A 7,119-nucleotide genomic window follows, 5' to 3' on the forward strand; every position below is an offset into this window, starting at 1 on the left:
GGTCACGAGGCATCAGTGTATTACTCCCTGCTAAATCAGAGTCTGGGGGACAGAGATTCAGCTTCTCTCAAGAGATAATGGGAGAAAAATGTTAACTTGGTATTGGAGAAGGGAGTGTGGGCAAGGTTTCCAAAAAACATCAAGTCTAAATCTTGAGATGCTAGGGATGCACAAGATTTTACATCGATTCTATTGGACCCCCTCTAGATTATATAGGCTTGGTCTGAAATACATACCCACCTGCTGGCAATGCCAATCAGAAGATAGGGACACAACCCATGTTTTTTGGTGGTGTGTTAAGATCCAATAATTTTAGTTGAGGGTTCAGAGGTTTATGTGTGATGTAATGGGCACTCAAATTTAATTTAGCCTCAGACTGTATTTTAGGTGATAGGGCGGTCATTAATATAGGGGATAAACACATAATAAATGGGGTCCTATCCAGTGTTGTGATAGGCAGACAGATTGTTCTAAGTGGATGGATGTCGGCTAGAGTGCCTGGAGTGCCCTCAAGTATAAACCAAATGTTCACTACAAGTTAGCATGTTACTTGGCTTGCCTTAGCCAAGCGACACATGGCTCTCAGCTATGTGTTGTCATCTGGTCCATGTACCTCAATGCCAGTTGTGACACAAGAGAACATTTTCTCCAATTCTAAAGTATGCTCACATCATGCCATAGACAATTCTAACCACTTCAAATGTTACTACCAACATCAACACACTTCTTTAATTTTATCATGTTATTATTACTTCAAATCAAAAAAGATTGTGATTTACTTTTTTGGTTTATATTTGATTTATTGTGCAGTAAATTAAAGTATTGAGTAGGCTTGGTGTTCTTCTGGTTAAATTCTGGGAGAATACTGACAGTCTATCAGCCACTTATGGACCACATGAGGGCCGTCAGGTCTTAACAGAACCATGTATGGGCCACACAAGCTTTACTAATTTGGCTTTATACTGGTGGAGTTATGGCACTGTTTTGGTTCAGTTCTGACAAAAAAATATCTGTACCAGATTTGGGGGCAGCTGTGGCTCAGTTGTTAGAGCGGGTCGACCACTAATTGCAGGATTGGTGGTTCGAATCCCGGCCCACATGACTCCACATGCCGAAGTGTGCTTGGGCAAGACACTGAACCCCAAGTTGCTCCCAATGGCAGGCTAGAGCCTTGCATGAATGTGTGTATGAATGGGTGAATGTGTCACAGTGTAAAGCACTTTGAATACCGTTAAGGTTAAGACCATTTACCATTTGGGCCGTCATTTACTTTCATGTTCTGACAATGCAACTATTGTGCTTTTTTGCACAGGTATTTAAAGGAATACTCCGGGTTCATTACAAGTTAAGCTCAATCGACAGCATTTGTAGCATAATATTGATCCATCCATCCATCTTCAACCGCTTATCCGAAGTCGGGTCGCGGGGGCAGCTGCTCCAGCAGGGGGCCCCAAACTTCCCTATCCCGAGCCACATTAACCAGCTCTGACTGGGCGACCCGAGGCGTTCCCAGGCCAGTGTGGAGATGTAATCTCTCCACCTAGTCCTGGGTCTTCCCCGAGGCCTCCTCCCAGCTGGACGTGCCTGAAACACCTCCCTAGGGAGGCGGCCAGGGGCATCCTTACCAGATGCCCAAACCACCTCAACTGACTCCTTTCAACGCAAAGGAGCAGCGGCTCTACTCCGAGCTCCTCACGGATGACTGAGCTCCTCACCCTATCTCTAAGGGAGAAGCCCGCCACCCTTCTGAGGAAGCCCATTTCGGCCGCTTGTACTCGTGACCTAGTTCTTTCGGTCATGACCCAACCTTCATGACCATAGGTGAGGGTAGGAACAAAAATTGACCGGTAGATCGAGAGCTTTGCCTTTCGGCTCAGCTCTCTTTTCGTGACAACGGTGCGATAGAGCGAGTGCAATACCGCCCCTGCTGCCCCGACTCTCCGGCCAACCTCCCGCTCCATTGTCCCCTCACTCGTGAACAAGACCCCGAGGTACTTGAACTCCTTCACTTGGGGCAAAACCTCATTCCCTACCTGGAGTACGCACTCCATCGGTTTCCTGCTGAGAACCATGGCCTCAGATTTAGAGGTGCTAATCCTCATCCCAGCTGCTTCACACTCGACTGCCAAGCGATCCAGTGAGAGCTGAAGGTCACGGACCGATGATGACATGAAGACAACATCATCTGCAAAAAGCAGCGATGAGATCCCCAGCCCACCGAACCGCACACCTTCCCCACCCCGACTACGCCTCGATATCCTGTCCATGAATATCACAAACAGGATTGGTGACAAAGCGCAGCCTTGGCGGAGACCAACCCCCACATGGAATGAACTCGACTTTGTGCCGAGGACCCGGACACAGCCCTCGCTTTGGACGTACAGGGATTGGATCGCCCTAAGAAGGGACCCCCCACCCCGTACTCCCGCAGCACCTCCCACAGTCTCTCCGGGGGACCCGGTCATACGCCTTCTCCAGATCCACAAAACACATGTAGACCGGATGGGCATACTCCCAGGCCCCCTCCAGGATCCTTGCAAGAGTAAAGATCTGGTCCGTCGTTCCACGGCCAGGACGAAAACCGCATTGTTCCTCTTCAATCTGAGGTTCGACAATCGGCCGAACCCTCCTCTCCAGCACCTTGGAGTAAACTTTACCAGGGAGGCTGAGAAGTGTGATACCCCTGTAGTTGGCACACACTCTCTGATCCCCCTTTTTGAAGAGGGGAACCACCACCCCGTTCTGCCACTCCTTAGGCACTGTCCCAGATTTCCACGCAATGTTGAAGAGGCGTGTCAATAATATAATATAAGCATAATATTGATTACCACAAAAATTTATTTTGAATTTCCCCTCCTTTTCTTTAAAAAGAAGCAAAAATCAAAGTTTCAGTGAGGCACTTACAAATGGAAGTGAATAAGGCCAATCCGTAAATGTTAAAATACTCAATATTTCAAAAGACATAAGACATGATAAGTTTGTTATTAACCTGATTTTAGTGTGACAAAATCGCTTACAAACCTTTTCTGATCTGATTTTACAACTTTGTTGCCATTATAATGTAATGTCAGCAAACCCTAAAACGACTTAAAAACGATGATTTAGACAATTTTACAGCTCAAATAATATTTTTAACAGATGAAGTGCTTTTATATAATTATAACCTTCACATTTCTGCTGTTAAACTCTCCAAAAATATGCCCCATTCACTTCCATTGGAAGTGCCTCGCTGTAACCTAGATTTTTGCTTTTTTAAAAGAATAGGAAGGACGAGTCAAATTCATTTTTTGTGGTAATAAATATTATGCCACAAATGCTGTTTATTAAGCTTAACTTGTATTGAACCCGGAATATTACTTTAAGTCAATATTTAATATAGTTATAAGAGATATGAGTGACTGTAATATAACAAAAAATTTCTCTAAAGAAATCTCTCAGATGAATTGAGGTGTCTCAATTGCTCCTCTGGTTAGGAGCCAAGGACATTCCCACAGCATGGGGTAAATTAGTAATGCCATTGCATAGCAATGCACTAGAAACTTGATGGAGCTATCTAGTGGAGAATCACACTTTTGCCTTTCTTCCCCGCAACCCCATATTAACCTTCCCACTACTGCTACTCAGCCATGAAAGAGCCATTACACTAATTACTCTTCCTGCCATGCAGACAGGAGAGAGGGCGTGAGCATGTTTTACCTGGCTGTTCGTCTTCCCTGTACAAGTGTGATGAATTTTTCAAAGAACAGTTTGAAAACAGAACAAGTTTTCATTGGGTGCAGATGAAGACACAACTGAGAAAGGAATGTTTACAGATGGAGCACTTTGGTGATGTAGATATATTGATTATATCAGAGCATGCTGCAATCTATCTTTCCTTCTCTTCCTTTATTCGCCAGACCTGCAGGCTGCCAGCAGGAGGGGTGCAGGGAGGGGTGATAGATAAATAAATAACCCAATAAAGGATGCATTGAGAGGGTGTGTGTGTGTGTAGCCAAGGGACGAGGGTGCCTGCTCAAACAGTCCTGAGTTTTGTAGGGGGCCGGTTGCACTGCAGAGCAGAGGGGAAAGCAAGAGAGGACCTTGAAAGAGGCAACAGTGCAGGTGGGGTGCTGAGATTTAGGCTGCACTGCCGAAAGATGTAGAGAGGAGAGCAGTTGCCACTGCAATAAAGCACTTAGAGAGATGAGGTCTACTGGCAGACCCCCAACCTTCTCGCACTGCCTGTAGCAGGTATGGACACAACGCCAGGTGAGAACTTCCAGTGCTGTTAGCAGAGGCCTTCATGCCCCGGGACAGGGGCGAGGGGGTGTTTGGTGGAGTACAAGGGTGATGGTGCTGTATTTTTGAATAAGTGATCTCCTAAATTAAGTGTGGCTTGAATAAAGATGTAGTGTGGGCAGGAGGCTGAACAAGGACGGTGCTGTACTCTGCTGTACTGAAGAAGAGTGGGGAGCAGACGCCTGGCAGACAGACACACACACACACACCAGCTCAGCAAGGCTGACTCCACCAGAGGAGAGAGAGCCCACAGTCACAGCTGCAGGGCTGGAAAGGTAAGGGACATTTATTTCAACTACATTTCATATTGTGTCTGTGTGTATTGTGGGAATGGTAATTAGTAGAAATATGGAGTTTGCAGCTCCAGTGCTATGTGACATGTTCAATATGTGGTTATATGTGTGTGTAACACACATGTAGTCAGAGCATGGAGTTTTATGTTGGGTGGGTGTTTTCACTCAAACAGCCTTCTGTAAGCTTGTGTTTGTACAAGGCAGTCAAAGAAGATCACAGCAATAAACTTAAGAAAAAGGCTTTGGAGGAGCTCTGCATACTGAATTTAGATTTTTAAAATTGTTCTGTGTGTGATTTTAGTAATTACACATTAAGCCCTAGTGCTATAGGGCCCTCTGTTTCCTGGCACCCTTGTTAGTGCCCTAAGGCTAAGTTACTAACACCAGACAGTACAGAGTGAGACAGGAAAGCTTCAGAACTTTTTTCAAAGGCATATTGCACAGCTGAGAAAAATTAATGTTTAGATTTCCATGTCATCATGTATAGACAACACAAGGGTCTGGTAAGAGTTTCAAAAGGCAGAGACCAATATAATGGCCAAGTGTTCAGGATTCACAACAGTTCAAGGCTGAAGTCTGCTGGAAAGACTTTACAAAAGATTTGGTAAATATGACCAAAGAAAAGATGACCAGATGCACTGCAAGTATTTAGAGTTTCTTCAACAGGATTATAAATATTATAATGATTATTATGCAATATAATATCATCTTAATTTTTTTGATAAGTCTTATTTTTATTGTTAAATGCTAGATAATTGAAAATGTATAAACATTTCAGTATTAAAACAACCAATACTGTATATAATATTACGTTTTTTTATTTTATATTTTTATTGGATAGATGGACACAAGTCTCTGTAAATCCCCCTAGTGGTGATGGCTGATAAGTCGCCTCCTCTTTACAATACTGAAGTGGGTGGTGTCATTAACGGGACACCATAAGAAATGTCTTTTTGTACTTTATTACTTTTTTATTTGGCAAATGTCTTTTTTCTTCTTAAGTTTTTATGAAGCTCTCATATGTTGATTTATTATTATAACAATATTAAGAAAGATAATTTCTTGAAAAGCTAATTACACCAGTAGGTTCATGATGTTACTATGGTGATACATGTTTAGTAAGTGGTTTATACCTGGGCACATGTCAAAAGGTCATTAAAGGGATAGTTCACCCAAAAATGAAAATTCTCTCATCATTTACTCACCCTCATGACATTCCAGATGTGTCTGACTTTCTTTCTTCTGCAGAACACAAACAAACATTTTTAGAAGAATATCTCAGCTCTCTAGATCCATAAATGCAAATGAATGGTGATCAGGCCTTTGAAGGTCCAAAAAGGAGATAAAGTCAGCATAAACATAATCCATCAGACTCATGTGGTTTAACCCATGCTGTCACTCACTCGAAGTTGTGTCGATGTAGTGACACTAGGGGTCGCTCTTGGGAGCCCCAAAACACCTTCAAATCTTTGAGAAAATGCCAGTGGGAATTGGCGAGTGGAATTTGTATGCCAGTCTCCCAGACATACGCATATAAAAGGAGAAGCCCACTCTCATTCAGATTTTTTTCTTCGGAGCCGAGCATTGTGAGCTGAATACTACTGCTGTTCCATTCACCTCTGAAAGAAGCGTATGCTGTTGGATACATGGAGCATTCCAGCAGCTTTCTCTCCTTCTGCATGATTAGTGCAGATTATGCCCCTGGGCGCTTCGACAGCACTACTAAAAGAGAATATATTTCTGAAAAGAGTATATTTTCCTCCATTAGGGCAACACATTGCGCTTTTTAAAGATGTGTCTTTTTAAAGATGCCTTTCCATCTTTGTGTGATTCCTGGATGCGGTCGTTATCTCTCCGCCTCCGACGGCCATGTGCTCTGCCTCACGTGTCTGGGCCGCGTTCACACTGAGACAGCATTCGTGGATGGTTTGTGTTCCCATTGCGAGGACATGACCATGGCAACGTTGCGATCGCGGCTTTCCTTCTTCTGAGGGAAAGCCACTTCAGCCGCCCCCTGCGCTGCGCCTTCTACCCACGGGTATGAGGACGGCCCGGCTGGCGCTGTAGGCTATTTGGGGAGTTCAATGGGCACGGTCTCGCAGGGGAAATCCCCGTGGACCTCCCGTTCCCCAGCACTCTAATTTGCCCCTGTTGAGTTCAGAGATGAGACCAGCTCACCTCATGGCCAGCTTAACATCTCTGTCGGGGCTTGCGAGTAGGATGAGTTCTCGATCGCTGCATCGGAGAGCACACTGACGATGTCGGATGCGCTCTGGCCGACAAAAGCACTCACGCAGTTGAGGTCCACCTTGGTGGTCCAGGAGTGCCAATAGTGGCTGAATTTGGTCGAGATGAGAGACACAGACAAAGTTCGATTTATCAACACGCCCATCTCCCAGATCAGCCTATTCAGTGACACCATTGAGGACTTTGCCCAGCAGTTCTCAGTGGTGAAGAAGCAGGCGGAGGCTATACAGCACATCTTGCCCCGGCATGGCTCAAGATCCCATACCCCGTCTGCTCGCCGAGGGAGTCCCCCTGCGGCGCC

Source organism: Xyrauchen texanus, chromosome 21 (assembly GCF_025860055.1).
Source record: "Xyrauchen texanus isolate HMW12.3.18 chromosome 21, RBS_HiC_50CHRs, whole genome shotgun sequence".
Lineage (NCBI taxonomy): Eukaryota > Metazoa > Chordata > Actinopteri > Cypriniformes > Catostomidae > Xyrauchen > Xyrauchen texanus.